Raw genomic sequence first — 18,713 nt, 5'->3', positions numbered from 1 at the left:
ATGATATTTTTCCCCTAGTTATCAGGTTCAATTAAAAGCGCTTGATTGACGCTCTTTGTTTTCCTTTTTTTGAGTGCTTATAAATGGGCTTTGGTCTTGATGTGTAATATATGGCCGAATGATTGTTAAACTATCGTATAAATCCTTTCATTTTCCTTACTATCAACAAAGCCTTTAAATCAAAAGCAATTCCCTTGTGGGTTTTCAAAGCTTGTATCATTTATGGAACTGTTAGCTGGCACTATAGCAGAACTGTCTTACAGCGGCGTTTTGAGAGTAAACGGCAATAAATTTAAATATATAGCGGCGTTTAAATTCTGATTACCACAAAATGGTAACTTTAGCGGTGTTTTTATACAAATGTCGTAATAGGGTTCATCTATGGTGGCATTTTTCAACAAACATCGTAATAAAGTAGTATGTTAGCTGTATTTTTATACAAACATCATAATATGGTTCATCTATGGTGGCATTTTTTAATAAAACGCTATAATAAAGTAGTACATTAGTGGTGTTTTTATATAAAAGTCATAATAAGGTTCATCTATAGTGGTGCTTTTTTAACAAACGCATAAAAACGCCGTAAGAGTGTTCATCTATGGTGGCGTTTTTTCAACAAACGCCGCAATATAGTAGTACTTTATTGGCATTTTTATTCAAATGTCATAATAGGGTTCATATATGGTGGCATTTTTTCAACAAACGCCGTAATATAATAGTACTTTAGCAATTCTTTTATAAAAAATGTTGCAATAGGGTTAATCTATAGTGGCATATTTTCTAAAAAATGCCACAACAGAGTAGTACTTTATCGGCGTTTTATACAAAAGCCGTAATAGTTTGGTATGTTTGTGGCGTTTGGTTTTAAAAATGCCGTAAATTTTAAGTATAACCTTATTTGATTTCTATTTCACGTAAAAAGTTTAGAAAACACTAAAAATTTAAAACCCTTTTTGTTAAGCTATCCCCTCCTCATTCTCTACGCTGTCGCCTCACCCTTAGAAACCAAAACCCCAAGCAGTCGTGAATCCCCTAAAGGCTCCAGGCCGCCTCAAAACACCATTCACTGGTGCAACTCTATCTCTACGGCCGACAACTTGAAAATGATTAACATATAATGAACTTATAATTGTTTTTATACGCTCTCTCGTACAACTCTCTTTCCTCCTTAAATTTAGTGTTCTACTACTTCAAATCACTACTTTTTACTCGGTTCATTTTTAAATTTAGTTGTTGGTAGGGGTTCTAAAACTCTAAACATATCGCGGCATTTTTTAGACAAACACCGATATATAACTGTACAATACTGGTGTTTGTAATAAAAAAATGCCACAAAAACAAGTTCAATTATGGTGGTTATTAGTAGAAACGCCGCTAAGGGATAAAAATAGTCTCCACCCTCTTCCCCTACCAGATCCCTAAAATAATTTAAACTCTTCCAACAAGCTTCTTCTCTGCTACAACAGTGGGTCTCTCATGATTCCAAGTGATGGCGTCTTCTGTCTCTCCCGGCGACCAATTCGGACCTCTCACCAGTGAACTACAACACCATTGTACGGTTTGATCACTTCTCTCACTACTGATTTTCCCTAAAAGCTCTTTTGTTAAATAGTTTTTCATTAATATGATTTGAACTTTTAATTTTAACTTGGTTTCAGATTTACTTGCAAGTGTCACCATTTCGACTATAGCTATTGATTTTCTGGGTTTTCATTGTTATGATTTGAAACGATTCAATTTTCGACTTGAGTTTCTGAAAAGAAAAGTCATTTTTGTTGTTTTTTCTCTCTATTTTTAATATATGCTAGAAAGTTTAAGCATTGGTCAGCCTTTCTTTTTGTATATATCTCGATAATTTCAGTTGTTTCCCCCTTACTATTTTGTTAGCGTTTGATAGTTAATTCGGGTTATTGGTTTTGAATAATATGATTCTATGTTATTCTAGTGAGATCTGCTTGTTAGAGTTAGCATTTGATTGATTTCTTTTGGCATATATTTTTAGTCTGTTTATGGTAGCTAGCAATTTATTAAATCAAATCTGTTGATGTTTTAGAAGTTATAGATCTTGGGTGTTAAATAAGTTAAATCTGTTTGACATGTTCGGATTTGGATACAAAGATAAAAATGGCCTTTGTATCTTACTTTTATATATTTAAGTAAGATATAAATTCAATAATTGGTTTCTAGCTGTTGGCCTAAAGTTTTAAGTAAGTGTTAATTTGTCTTAAAAACTTTTAGATCTGTTTTTTTTAGAAATTTATTTGTTATTTATATATGGGTGTTTTTATCTCTAATTCTCGAGGATTCCTAGATTAATGTCTGCCAATTCAGATCTTGAGATTAAGTACTTTGTTTCACTAAATACCATGATCCATTTATAGTGAGTTGCCAAACTTCAAGCAATGTCTTTTTTTTCTAAATTAATTTTGAAGCAAAGATTTTTCTATCATATACACACGTGTTGGTTAAATAATCTTAAGCTAGGCAAGTATATGATTTATCTTTTAGGTAATAACTTCTAAAATCATGAATTCGGATAAGCTTTCGACCGAGTCCATATGAGTTATAGATATACCATTGATCTTATCTTTGATTATGATGATTTTCAGTTTAGGAATATGGGATATGTAAAGTTGTTGTATGTCGTATTTGATCGTGTATAATAAAGTTAGATTTATCTGCTATTTCAGAAAATGGCCTCACACATTGTTGGATATCCCCGCACATAATCATTAGTGAACTTGAAATAGTTAGGATGCTTTCTCATTGTCAAATTATAGTTTATCTATTCCATTGACGCAAATATTTTCAGTTTGAACTTCAAACCATCAACAAAGTAACATACTTTGTTGTAAACAGTTGCCAATGAGGCATTTCATGCAGTTGTCAACATTTATGTCTGTTTAGCCTCTGGTATCATCATTTGCCTAATTTGTCTTTCTGCTTGTAGCTTGTTACTGATTGAATCCATCCAAGCTATTGGGAATCTTGCTCGGGATTTGCGAACTCATTTTCCTGGTAGTTCACGCTTTTTTTGTTGCCAGTTTTATTTTGTAAGTGCCATATAACTTACGTATTTAAAGTTTTATTTGTTGTGGAAAGGAAATTGGCTCATACAAGAAAAGAGCTGCAAGATACTTGCCTTGATACATCAAGGTACAAAACTAAAGGAATTAGTTGGCTAGATTTACACGCAGGTTAGTTTATTGCTTTTAATTCTGGTTTTTTTTTCATTATGCAATGCATCGTTCATTCTGTTGGATGGAAGATGTTGACTGCCTTGACTCTCTATGATTTTAGATTTCGTTTTCTTTCTAAAAATGTTGTTTTGTTTATTACAGATATCATATCGAGGAGAAAAATAAGTGATTTGCGGATTGTTCAAGCTTCTGAAGGGTGAACAAACAAATAATGAGGAATCGAATATTGTTGACTCTTCAGAAGTTCCTATTACTGTTGAAGAAGCTGTAGAAATTCAAGGTAATGTTCGACACTTTATTTAATTGTTTGTTCATTTTGAAGGACATACAACGTTGAAGGAATTATATCAACTTCCTCATGGGTACAGTGTCAAAGTTTCAAGAAACGATGTCGATCAACCTATTGACCCAGAAGCACGTCTTCTATTCGGTTACTTAGGCATAGTTGGACGTAATGCTAATCTTTTACCGATCAATTATGTTTCATAGCATGAAATGCCTAATAGTAACAAAAATCAGGCTTTGGATTTTGTTAAGGTAATAATGTCATTATAATAGATAATCTATAACATTTTAATAGTAATTTATACTTACTTTGAACACTTATTTGATGTGTAGGATAAATTTTCTTTAGAGGTCTCTAACGATTATTTGAAGCAAGCGTTAGGGAAGATATGGAGAGACCACAAGAGTTCATTAAAAAATAAATACTTCAAGAATGATCTCAGCCTTGAAGAGAAGCTACAAACTGTCCCACCTGGAATGCTCAGGTATCAATGGGAAGATACAATCAGATTTTGGAGTTCACAAAAAGGACAGGTATGATGTATTTTTCAATAATAATATTAACGAATTATAATATTGACTTTATAAGTGGTTGTTTGAAATTGTAGGACCGAGAGCATGTTGGTGTTGCTAGCAGGCAACAACAAAAGTTTATTCACACGGCTGGATCGAAGAGCTTTGCTTGTATAGCTAATGATGAGGTATTATAGATTATTCACATAGTGATTTGTATTCCCATGTACATACTAAATCAAATTAGTTATATTATGGTACATTGTAGGAAATTACATCTGGTTCTAAAGTTGGATGAATCAAACTCTTCGACATGACACATACAAAAAAGGATGGCACTCCTATGACTGTTGAAGCTGCATAAATTATGGCACATTTATTGGATAGATGATTTGAATTATGTTTTATTTATATCTGTAGCATGACATTCTTATTTGAAATAATTATTTACTTTATTATTAGGAAAGATTGAGGGATAAAAGGGCGGAGTATGAAGCTACGGCTTCAAGTCATGGTCTTGTTAATGCGGATGACATCGAAAATCAAGTTATTAATGACGTTTTGGGTCCTGAAAGATATGGTCGGGTTCGCTGTCAAGGATCATTCGTTACTCCCACCAAATATTTTGGATCCAGCTCATCTCAGTACATGTCATCACAGTCTCAGTCCTCTCAATTAGAAGTTAGTCGTTTAAAACAACAGTTGACTAAAATGGATCAAAAATGGCTAACATGAAAGCCGAAAATGAAGCGAGGGAAGCAGAGAGAGAAGCAGCATATCGGCAGAAATGTCAAAAATTTGAAAATCGACTAGAAGCTACGATGCAGATGATACAAAAAAATCAACCTCAGAGTCCACCATCTTAAGTCTTATTTTTGTTATATGTTTTGTTCATGTTACTAAACAATGTTGAACTGCATTACCTATTACGTTAATGTAAACTTTTATTTACTGTAATGGATTTGAAGTTGGTTACTATGGAACTAGAGTTTGTTGTTATAGATGTCATGTTTGTTGGATAATGAAATAGGTTGAAAATGTAATTTTGGGTAACAGAATAATGGAAATCAATGGTTGTAAATTTTTTGTTAATTAGCAGCTTTTGTATAAAAAACGCCGCTAAATACATAATTAATACCGGCATTTTACATAAGAACCTCACAAAAGTTTTAGATAATTTGCGACGTTTATGACAAAAAATGCCACTATAGATCTAACCTTTTGTGGCGTTTATTCTGCAAACGCCGCTATAGATCTCGACCTTTTGTGGCGTCTATTCCGAAAATGCCGCTATAGATCTGACCTTTTGCGGCATTTGTATCTAAAAAATGCCGCTATATATCTCGACCTTTTGCGGCGTTTGTTCCAAAATGCCGCTATAGATATCGACCTTTTGCGGCATTTGTTCGAAAAACGCCGCTATAGATCTTGAACTATTGCGACGTTTTTTGTTCTCAAACGCCACAAACTTTAGCGGTGCTTCTTGCGGCGTTTTTCCTATTGCCGTAAGTGTTTTTAGCGGAACTTAAAAACGCCGCTATAGGACTAAAAAAACGCCGCTAAACCTCTGTTTTGTTGTAGTGTGGAATTTTTAACCATGTGGTTATGTGTGCGTCAAATAAGTTGAATATATTATGTGCTTTAATTTTAGTTGCATTGTCATCTTTTGTTGATGGATTTGTTTCCATGCAATAGATCCTGCTGCTGCAGCTACATCCCAGGCTGATCGAGAGGAAATAGATTATCGATCAATCTTTGTTGGCAATGTGAGGCTAATTTCCCTAGCTTATTTTTCTGCTCGCCTTTGCACATATCTATAGTGATATTCTAATGGTTAAAATGCATATTTTGGAGTCATAAGCTACACGGTTAGTTCAATGAAATGCTAACTTCTGAATCTAAACAAGAACAAGAAAGTATACTTACCATAAGGCAAAGAGGGGTGTTGACCATGCTTTGACAGATTTTATGACTTGGTTCCATGGACACACTATTCTAACATCAAATATTTAATTAAAGACAATTTGAATTATAATATACTCTTAATTATAAACAAATTCTGCTAAATTAAAAAGTAAAATTATTGTTTTTACTAAAAAAATATTCTTTCAACTTGAATAAATGTTGTCATGTAGGAAAAATATAGAAAGAGTATAAACACTGTATAAAAGTCTCCTTTCAATAATATTCACTGTCTTTTCGATGCTAACAATACTTTTTATCTATTTTTCGAAGAGAATAGCATTAGTAGGAGCAAGATATTTGTACATAACAAATGTGGGCTTTTTTTAATTAAAAAAAAGGGTAAGAAACTATATTTATATTAAGGGTTATTAATATAATCATATTTAGGGTAAACTATGTATTTAATCATTAACTATTCTTACGATTCTGTTTTGGACATCCAATTATTTTTTTAAAAAATAGTTACGTTTTAGTTTCATTCTGTTCACTTATCGTCAAAAACTAACTGAAATGTTGATGTGATAATTTTTTAATGATGATATGAGATTTACCCGTTGTTATGGTAACAAGTAAGTATCAGTGTTAACTTTTTAACTATGAGTGACCAAAATGAAACTAGAACGTAACGTTGTTATTAATGATTTTGAAGAAAAAAATGAGTGACCAAAACATAACCAAAGTGATAGTTAAGTGATTAAATGCTTAGTTTGTCCTAATATTTATGAATATGAAATGGCGATGGGACGGTTGATCATAACTCATATAGGCAGTCAAATTCTAATCACTATCTGATGATAAAATCCCTGCCAATGGTGTCTACGATTGAATCTAAACCAATTCTAAATAAATTAAACCTGATATTCTTCAGACGGGACAGGAAACAGATTTTATTTTAGTCTCATGCACAGGATTGGGAGTTGAGCCAAACCGAAGAGAGCAAGTTTTGAAAGCCAAGAGGGTCAGTCTTATCTTCTGCTTCTGTTTCTGTTTCTATTAATGTGAGAATGGTTCCTTCTCTGGTATCCTTTCTTACTTGCATTACGTTGTCATGATTGAGTAATCTTCAGGCTGATGAGGATTCATTGAGAGGATCAGGTCTTGGGTACACAATAATTCGCCCTGGTCCCCTAATGGTAATTCTGTTTTATCATTCTTGGCAACCTGTTGATAATTTATACGTACCTAGTGTGAACCTAAGTTTTATTTTTGCTGGCTTTTTGTTTTTGCTGGGGGCGTTGAAGGTGGTCGTTATCGTGGCTAACCCTTTACATATGTGATTATAAACTCTTTTGAATCATTGAACCTGCTTATATACTGTTAAAGCTCGGTGTTCCAATGTATGTGTGATTCTTGAAAAGAAAAAAAAATAAGGCAGTAAAAACGTTGCAGTGAAACAAAATCTCCCTAATGTGTCTCGTGGCATTTCCAATTGCAGCTGCCTAATTTGGAGCATTGCATGATTCAACAGCAAGAAATAAGAGCTTTGATGTGGGTAACGTTGTAACACAAAATTTCATTTCATGTACGGCAACAGTAACAGAAACTTGATTGATTGTGTGCAGGTTTGTCATGAATATGTTCCTGAGCAAGGGAGGGAACTTTATGAGCTGGTGAGGACAAAACTAAACCTTATTAACTTTTAATTGATTGTTAACCGAGAATGAGTTGAACTGAAGTAGCATACACATTGTCTTTCTACAGGTCGCTCATCTGCCCGACAGAGTAGTTCACCGACGCTTGTTATTATTTTTAATGAAATGAACTAAGTTGATTCTTCTGTGAGTTTACTATTTAATGAAAAAAGTTGAAACATTGCTTGGGAAAGGGAAAATATACTCTCTTTTGGAAAGACTCATTATTTATAATAGTTACTCATTTGTTCACAGTGTCTAGGCCATTGCTTTTGGTTACTACAAAATAATAGTTGGCATTACCAGCTCTTTAAATAATGCCATAAGACCCAAGGTTTAAACTCATCAGTAAAATAATATTATATTAACATTAATGGAAGTTTACGGATTAAGATACGGATGATCAACAATTTATGGGTTCAATGAAGAGCAACCCAATCAAACCATGCCAACCTTTTTCAAATAGCGACGTTTTTGGTAAAAATGCCACTACAAATCAAAATATATAGCGGCGTTTTGTATTAAAAACGCCACTATAAACAATAGTATTAGCGGCATTTGTGGCAAAAAAATGCCACTAAAGACGGGATAATTAGCGGCGTTTGTGAAAAAATACGCCACTACAAATCACAACATATAGCGGCGCTTGAAAGAACAAACGTCGCTATAAAACTCGACCTTTTGCGGCGTTTTAGATTCACAAACGTCGCTACCTTTTGCAACATTCGTTTTAGCGGCGCTCTTCGTAGCGCCAGTAGTTTTTTTTTTTTTTTTTTTTTTTTTTTTTTTTTTGCGGCTCTTAAAAAATCGTTATATGACTAAAAAATGCCACTAAAAACCTATTTTGGTGTAGTGTTAAAACTTGTCTCCAACGTTCCTTTTCTTTTGAAATTTCATCTTGCAAATCTTTATCAATACCTTTATTCTTTTCTAACCTTGTTCTTGTTTCATTCCAAGTATTCATATTAGTCATATGTTGAACACTATTCTTGTAACATCCCGAAATCTGAGTCAGTGACTAAAATGAGAATTTTTGAAATTTGGTGATAAAAGTAAAATAGTTTAAAAGTTTAATGACTTATTGGAAATATAGTTGAAGGTTGTTTGGTAATTATTGAATGAATTAAAGGGCAAATTGGTCATTTGATAAGAAAGATATTTTTTCCCCTTTTATAAGAATGAAACACGTGGGGGAAAAGAAAGAGTTATCTGGGAAACTCTCTTCTTCTTCTTCTTCCTCCCGTATCTCCAAGCTCAAAGGTAAGTTTGTGATTTCTTGATTATTTGTTGATTTAAAGGTTGGGTTATGATCACTAGATGATAATTAAGCTTAAGGAAAGTTTAATTTGTTCTTAAACAACAAAATGAAAGATATATGAGAGATTAAAGATTTTGAGTTCTTGAATGAAATCTTGGAATAGAGTTCATTACTCATATTGGAAGACAAATTTGACTTGCCATCCACTTAATTAAGGGATATGAAGTGATGGAATTGAATTTAGAACAAGTAGAAAATTTAGTATGATTCTTGGATTTCATATGGAAGATAGAATTTTGAGTTTAAAGATGTGATTATGGAGTAGAAGTGAGTTTAAGTATGTATATGAAAGTTAGGAATATTAAAGGAGGTGAAAGATGAAGAATTAAGCTGAAAGAGAGTGAATTCGTGTTTAAAATGTAAATTCTGGGTTGTGTGCATCGATGCACATTGATGCATCTTCAATGTACATCGATGCACTCTCAAATAAATGAACATCGAATGCAATCAGTGCATCGATGCACCTGCTTAAAATACAAACATCGAATAGAATTTATGCACCGATGCATGAATAGTGCATCGATGCACCTGTCAAGGGATGCATCGATGCATGGTGTAGTACATCGATGCATGCCTTCATTAAAAGATAAAAAATAGCTTTCTTATTAGCCTAAGGAATGATAGTTTAGAATATATCAATTAGTATACTGATATGTATCAATGTATTAATATGTAGATTTAGAACGTGATCTCGTTCCGGAACAATTGAAGGATTAGAATCGAGTCAAGCAAGGCTAAGGTGAATACATATTAGAAGTATGGTACAAGGGAATAAGACTTGTGATAAATCTAATTCCTATGTTCATTTTCATAGCACAATAGTTATGAACATGCATACATGATAATTATTATGATAAATGCATAAAGTATATATGTTCATATGATTTGATAAATGATATATGTGAAAAGACCCAAATGCACATGTGATATGATAAGTGATATGAGCTATGTGATCACAAGAGAAATGGCATGAACACATGAAACATAAGAATAATGCCCATGGTATACGATATGAGAGCTATAGGTATAGTTGGCATGCCAAGAGTCGAGGGTTCTACGTGGTCCTTCGGGACGTATATGTATCCTTTGGAACATTTACAGTGCCTTTTGAGACAGATCTGATCCACTGGAATATGTATATGGTTCTTAAGGAGTGGTCCTTCAGGACAAATACAGTCATAGGTCCTTCGGGACAAATTTCATAGCCCCTATGGGACCTGAAGATATTAATTTTTTATCCATATTATTATTATTATTTATTATTATTATTATTATTATTATTATTATTATTATTATTATTATTATTATTATTATTATTATCATTATTGTTATTATTATTATTATTAAATATACATTAAACATATATATATAAATAATAATTACATACCAATTACAATTGGACCGGCCCAGTTACAAACCAACCATAACCGGTCCAAATCAAACCAGAAACCCTAAACATTTGGGTTTCCAGTTAGGGTTTCCTAACCCTAATCTAAACCAGCCGCCTCATCACAACCGTTGGATCTGGCACGATCCAACGGTCCAGATGGCTCCAGAGGGAAACCCTAGGGTTTGATACCCTAGGGCCACGCGGTGCCGCCCCAGCTTCCACGCGGCTGCCGACAGTTTTCTCGCCGCCTCCGCCGTTGCCACGTCCCAAATGAAGACTCCAGAAGATCAACGCCAGCCGTCCATGCAAGGCTACGGGGTGAGTCACCACTGGTAGTCCGGTGACTCACCGAGAGCCCTTCTTCGGACCGGTCCGACAGCTACAACGGTGGTGGCTATAAAAGCCACCACCCCATCTGCGAAGAAAAAAAAAGAGAAGAGAGACAGAAACCGAGACAGAACCGGAGAAAAAGAAAAAAAACAGAGAAAGAAAAAAAACAACAACAACTAAACCAACGATCTCAGTCAGCATCAACACAGCAAGGAAAAAAAAAAGAGAGAAGAGAGGAAAGAAGCTTACCCTATCATCGGAGAACCCCAACCGTCGCCGGATACAACAAAAACCGAAGGTATATTTGTAGATCTGCTCCGATTGGGAGCCTTTTAAGGAAAAAGAACACTGGAACCGTCCTTAGGACGGTCCGATCTATCCAATAGTATAAAAATAAAATTTTTCGGCCACCGGATGCGGTGGCCGGCGGTGACATTCACGGCGGCAGACGGCTGCCGGATTCCCTCCGGCGAGGGAATCTAGAGAGAGGCCAGAGAGAATTCTGGCTCTCTCTCTGCTTGAGAGAGAAAAAAAAAAGAAATGAAATGGTTGGCCCTTCGGGCCAGCCGATTTGGACCATATATAGTCCTTCCCGAACGACGTCGTTTCGGGAAGGACTATGCGCGTAATTATAAAATAGTTAAATCATGTCCGTAGTCCTCCCAACTTGTAAATTTTATATTTTGGTCACTAAACTGAATTTATAATAATTTTAATTCAGTCTTTGAATTTTAATTTTATTCATTTTAGTCCCTTTTATTAAAATAATATATTTAGGATAAATGACAGATTTAATCCCTTAATTTTAATAAATAATTTTTTAATCCCTAGTTCATATTTTTAATTTATTTTATTATAAAATTCGAATTTTAAAAAATTTTATTTTGGTCACTAAATTATTAAATTAAAAAATAAAATATTTAATCCCTATAATTTCAATTAATTAGGAATTAGATTTAATTTTATTTTTATTATAATTTAGTTATTTATTTTATATGTTTTCATTTTACTGCTTAAAATATATTGTTTTAGTGATATTTATTTTATTATATTGTTAAATATTTTTATATATTCATAAATATATATAATAAATAATAACTTTTAAATATTTATTTTTAATATCGAAGAAAAGGACAGTCTTAATACAACTGGATGTTCTATTCTGATATTTTAAAAATTAAAAAGTAAACAATATTATTTAAAATTAATATTTATCAATATCAAAGAAAAGAGCTGTCTTAAGGCACCTAGAAGTTCTTTTTGGATATTTTTAAATAAATAAATATTTTTTTATAATTTTGAAATAATAGAATTATAAATTAAATATATTTTTGAATTTTTAAAATTTTAATAATAGAGACAATTTATAATTAAAAAGTACAAATTTTGGACGTTGTAGGGGTGCTAATCCTTCCCTAAACGTAACCGACCACGAATCCCTTTTTATTATTAAAAAGAATGAATTTTTGGTTATAAACGCAGATCAGTTTATTTTTTTTTAATTGGTGTTTTATTAAAACTCTTTTAAAAGAAAATTTTTAGGTATTCGACCTACCTGATCCAAAAGGTCGATGGCGACTCACAAATTATTTTCAAAATTATTTATTCACATCAATTTCCCCGCCAAATTTAATATTTCGTGCCCGGACGAAAAACGGTTACGACAGCTTGGCGACTCTGCTGGGGACTGGTCAAACTTTTAAAAATCAATTATAAATTGTCTCTATTAATTAAAAATTAAAAATTCATATATTTAATTTTTAATTCTTTCTTGTCAACTTTTTTATTTGTTTATTACTTTTATAATATTTATATGTTTTATTTTATTTGCAAGTATTTTATTTCATTATTTATTTTTTCTATAAAAGGTATGAACATTTCTCCTCACACACAACACGTGCATTGCATAACATAAAGCTCTATAATTGAGTTGTCCCTTTTAAGTGGGAGTGAAAGCGACGTCTTCGTGAGAATTTATTCTCCGTGTCAGACCTAGCAAGTAACTTCCGGGGTTCATATGCTCTCTGTCTTCGTGAGAATTTATTCTCCGTGTCAGGCATAGAGAAATGTATCCCCTCGAATTGAACTCGATCCACTTTAGTCTGTGATGGACTAGGGTTGAGGGTTAGCAACCCAAGGGGGCACTAACAAAGAACAATTCGGGTACCTTTACTCTTAGATCTGAAACCCTGCATATAGAAAACCCTAGAAACTCTTCCAATCAGAAGTCATGCCGAAATTTTGTCCAAAATAGGTGTACACACAGGAGAAATGAATTCTGATTTTCCTGTTAATTTATTTATTGTTTAAATTACATGTTTATTTAAATTATTTAAATTCAGAAAAGCATGTTTAAATAAAGAATATTTATGTAAATGTTATTATTAAATTTCTTTATTATGTAAACTAATTTATTTTCTTTTTGTGTGTTCTTTATTTTTCTGTTTGCATTGCATCATACAGGATAAAAGACATTGATCCTTGTGTTAATTGTCTCATTGGAAAGCCTTCATCTATGGATAAAAAGTGTTCAAATCAAGTAATTCTAAATTCAGAAGTAAGGCAGTGGGCTGAAGACTTACAAAGACAAGAAGGAGATAGTCTGCAGGATGATTATGTATCTGACTTGGCCAGTTATGCTTCAGTTTCACTAAAAAGAAATGATATGCAAGATTTGAGAAGCATTTGGGAAAGTTGGGATTCAAACAAAAAATTGCAGTTTTATCAGACTTACGGAGACATCCCATATTTGCTCTATGTTGAAGTTGATGATGAATTACTCAGAGCCCTAGTTCAATTCTGGAATCCGGGGTACAATTGCTTCACTCTCAATAAAGAAGATTTGGTCCCTACTATTGAAGAGTACACAACTTTGTTACATATCGAAGGGGCTTTGGAGAATCGAATCTATTCAAAGTCAATTAAAACTCAACCCTTTCGAGTTAAATTAGCAAAGATTGCCGGGGTACGAGAAGAATGGGTGGCATCCCGTACAAAACAAAAAGGCGAAAGCGAAGGCATTGCTTGGACCAACATCAGAGAACTTATTCAGAGCCATCCAGATATTAAAGTACGATTCGATCTATTTGCTCTGGGTATATATGGTATGGTCATCTTCCCAAAAGTATTGGGATATGTTGAAGCTGCAGTGGTAGATTTGTTTGAACAGTTACCGAAGAAGATTAATCCTGTTTCTACAATCCTAGCAGAAACCTTCAGATCGTTAAATGCTTGCAGAAGGCTAGGAGGTGGACGATTCTCAGGGTGTACTCAGTTGTTATATGTTTGGATTCGTAGTCATTTTTGGAGAACAGAAAAGGTTTCATACTGACGCTTTAATACGGATTATTCACCATTAAAGGAATTTCTGGAGCAGGAATGGCCTAAAGAAATTAAGAAAGAGATGTGGATTAATGCCTTTCGAAATCTGCAAAGCAATGACGTTGTTTGGCGAGCCCCGTGGCAAATACAAAGGGAATTTATTTACAAATGTGGTGATTACAACTGGATAATGCTGCTCGGATTATGGGGAGGAATTGGATATGCACCACTTCTGGTTATAAGACAGTATGAAGGTCGTCAATTTGTACCTGTCACTGCTGGACTACAGTCATCTGAGTTTGTATTCCACAGCAAAAATTATAAAAGAAACATCATGGAAGCCGTTACAGCTTGGAAAACAACTTTTTGCATCCGAGCTAAAGCAGCAAAAGAAATGTTAACCCCTGATTATGAAGAATGGAGATCTGTCAGGAAAAACGAAAATATTCCTCTACCAGATCAAAATGAGGATATTTCTATGGAAGATTGCATCAAGGTGGTTCCATCAGAGATTGAAATCCTGAGAGCTGAGTTTGAAGCAGAAAGAGAAGGCTGGTTGAAAGAGTTAGAGCAAATGAGACAAGATAAAGCTATGTTGGGGGTTGACATTGACTTTCATTCATCACAATGTGCAATGTTGAGAAAAGATAAAGAAAAAGGTGAGGATGAGTACAGAGCCTTACAGAAAAATTACCAGGAGTTATATAAATCCCGAAAAGCATCAGGATCAAGCCAAGCAACAATACAGATGAATAAAGAGTTGAACATCGAGAAAAGACGAGTTGAAGATCTGAAAGGAAAGAATAACCGTCTACTCAAAAGCCTGGAAAAAGGAAAGCAAAAAATGGAAGATTTTGAGGTCGACAGACGAGAGCGAATTATAAAACACAAGGCTGAGCATCGCGAGATCATGAATGAAATGCAAAGAGAAAGAGATCGAGCCAAAGAGTTAGAAGAGATGAAGAATGACATCTTTAATAAGTTTGAAGGTGAGAAAAATAGCATGTTCAAGGGATTTGAATCTGAAATGAACCAGTTGATTGCTGAACTTGAAGTCAGAGGCCAAAAGATGGAAGAATCCAATATTGAAAAGGAAAAATGGGAATTAGAAAGAAAAAATTTCAACACCAGACTTGAGGTAGAACAAGAAGTGGCTAGCAATTGGATGCAAAGATGCAGAAACAAAGATGTTCAAATCCAAAAGCTTAATCAAAGAACGCAAGAAGCACAAACAAAACTGGAAGAAGATCTGGATCAGTCTAGAAACAAAAACTCAGAGTTTAATGCTTACATTTTGCAACTTGAAGAATCATTGTGTCAAGAAAAGGTTCGTCTAGGACCTAATGATCTCAAAGAAAGTAATGAAGAAAATGCTTCACTGCGAAGACGCATTAGAGATCTTGAAAAAATTCTGCACAATTGTCAAGTCAGAATCACTGAATTAGAGCAGACTCTTGAAGGAACGAATGAACAATGGCAAAAGTCAACTAAGTTCTATGTCGAAAGAAGTGAAGAAAGAAGCAATATGGTGTTCGAGGCCATGGTTCAAATGAGCGAAGTTGTCAGATATGTTGGGGAACTAGCTGTTGAAGCCAAAATAATTGAGCATCAAGTTGATCCAGTTTCTAGATGTGGAAAGAAGGTGTCATGGTTAATGAAAGAAATTATAGAGCTTAATAGGAAAGCTACGCCTTATCTGTAGTTATGAACCATTATAAAGAAACTTTTGTATGCCGATGAAAGTTGTTCTATGACAGTTAACTTTTTGGGATCAATGTTTTTACATACATGCATTTTGCATACATGCATCATTCATTTCATAATTTTCGCTATGAATTATTATTTATTAAGTTAAAATTCATTAATAAAATTTGAAAAAATAATATTAAAAGATTTTTCAATCGCAGTTACTCTGGCCAAAAGAGAAATACTACATCACTACGGTACTAGACAAGCTACTAAGAGAATTATGGAGGATAAAATACAGCGTATTGAGGAACAGCATCATAAAGAACAAGAGGAAATGAGAATGAAGCTGGAAAAAATTGAAGCCAGTATTGCAAATTCACAAGACAGTATGATGAAGAAGATAGAGGACATGTTTAAAAGGCAGGCTATCAGTGGAAAAATGCATGAAAATCCTGTATCTTTTGACCAAGAACCCATATATCCTCTAGGTTTTCCACCAGAACCAATTTATCACTCTGGTACTCCACCTATACAAATCAATGCTCGTACATCTGCATTACAAGAAGCCAAACTACATGAAGATCAACAAGTGGATCCTGCATCTTCAAGCAAAAATCCGCTTATATCCGATGTAAAAATAGGGGATCTTAATACTGAGCATTTGATCCCAGATTTGAATGAGCTGAATGAGAAACAAAAAGTAAATGAAGAACTGACCAGACAGATCAAAAGCTTAGAAGAACGAATGAAATCTGTGGAAATAACTGAATCATTCTATGGGTTTGATGCTAGTGAATTAAGTTTAGTTCCCGACTTAATCCTCCCCATCAAGTTCAAAGCTCCTGAATTTGATAAATATGATGGCACTACATGCCCTTCATCCCACATTACAATGTTTTGTCGAAGAATGGCAGGGTATGTGAAAGACGAGAAATTGTTAATTCACTGCTTTCAGGATAGTTTGACAGGACCGGCTTTAAAATGGTATACTCAATTGACCAAAGCCAACATTAGATCCTGGAAAGATTTGGCTAAAGCATTTTTAGAGCAGTACCACCATGTGACAGACATGGTCCCTGATAGATGGACTCTCCAAAACTTGGAGAAAAAGAATAATGAAACATTCAGACAGTATGCCCAGAGATGGCGTGACACTACGGCCCAAGTTCAACCACCTTTGTCAGAAAAAGAGGCCACAGTAATGTTTGTCCATACATTGAAGGCTCCTTATCTAAACCATCTAATGGGGAATGCAACCAGAAATTTTGCAGATTTGGTCATTTCTGGAGAATTAATTGAAAATGTCTTGAAAAGCGGCAAGATTGAATCAAATGATGGGTCTAGTTCCAAAAGACCTACATACCGGAAAAAGGAGAATGAGGTCAACAATGCAAATTCTTACAGCAAGGATTCATCGAAAAGTGTTACAATAACCCAGCCAAGGGTTAAGAAAGAGGAAACAAACACTAATCGAGCAGAGTCCAGAGGATCTCGAAAGGAAAATGAAAGGTTGTCTTTTACACCTTTACCAGTACCGTATGCAGAGATCTATGATTCGCTGTTAAAAGCAGATGTTATACGGCCTTATCCCTTGGTTCCCATGCAACCACCATTCCCTCCTTGGTATGATACAAAGGCACACTGTGTTTACCATGAAGGAATTACGGGTCATTCCATTGAAAACTGTTTAGCATTCAAAAGGGTGGTTCAAAATTTGATCAACACTGGGAAGTTGGAATTCAATACACCATCTGCATCAAATCATCCATTGCCAAATCATGGAGATAAAAACGTGAATGCAATTCAAGAAGAGAACAGAAAGAAAGCAAAAACTGACATTTCTGAAATTAAATCTCCTTTTGTTTGGGTATTCCAATAACTCTCTGTAGCCGGTATAATTCCACAACAATTCAGGCCAAAGCAGAATGAAGGCAAGAATTATTGTGAATATCATCAGGAGAAAGGGCATAAAATTCAACTATGTCCTGAATTTAGGGATTTGGTGCAAAAATTGATGAACAACAGAGAAATAGAATTCTTTGAAGAAGAACCAGAGAAAAAAGAAGATGATGTTTGCTCATCAGAGGATTCTAAACCAAGTCAAAGAATAAATGATCCTGTGATCATTAATGTGAAATCATCTACGGCGATTCCTGCACCAATAAAGCCGAAAGTAGTTATCACCACTCCTCTACCATTTCCATACAAAGATACCCGCAGGGTACCTTGGAATTATACTACCAATGTTTCAATGGTAGGAGGATCTGTTTCTCTAGAAAAAACAGAAGAGAAAATACAAAGTCTGAGTACAACATCGACGTCTGAAGCAGTGAGCGAAGTCGGTTTCTTTACAAGAAGTGGGAGATGTTACTCTCCCGAAACATCCAATGCTTCAGAACAAGTGAAAGCAAAAGGAAAAGCCATGGCAATACCTCAGAAGGTATTTGAGGATGAATCCCTTCCAGCATTTAATGAGCCTGTGACAGAAAAACAAGCTCAAGAATTTTTGAAATTTTTGAAACATAGTGAGTATAGTGTGGTTGAACAACTACACAAACAACAAGCGAGAATTTCTATTCTTGATCTCTTGATGAATTCAGAAGCACATAGAAATGCTTTGATGAAAATCCTCAATCAAACATTTATCCCCGAAGATATATCCCTCAATAAACTTGACAGAATTGTGGGACATATAGCCGCTGACAATTACATAACGTTCACAGATGATGAAATACCGGAAGGCGGAATGGGGTCAGTAAAAGCTTTGAACATCACGACACATTGTCATGGTCATGTGTTGCCAGGAGTATTGATTGACAATGGATCTGCTCTCAACTTGATGCCTCTAGTTACACTTCAAAGAATGCCTCTGGATCAATCACACATGAAGAGTTATCAGAATGTGGTACGAGCATTTGATGGTACTCAAAAAGAAGTGCTTGGGAAAATGGAAATACCGTTGCTAATCGGCCCAGTCGTGTACAATATTGACTTTGTGGTGATGGACATCCACCCCACATATAATTGTCTATTAGGGAGGCCATGGATTCATTCAGCAGGAGCCGTTCCTT

The sequence above is a fragment of the Hibiscus syriacus genome, unplaced genomic scaffold, assembly GCF_006381635.1.
Source record: "Hibiscus syriacus cultivar Baekdansim isolate YM2019G1 unplaced genomic scaffold, ASM638163v2 tig00112293_pilon, whole genome shotgun sequence".
Lineage (NCBI taxonomy): Eukaryota > Viridiplantae > Streptophyta > Magnoliopsida > Malvales > Malvaceae > Hibiscus > Hibiscus syriacus.
Note: the sequence above shows the minus strand (reverse complement) of the source record.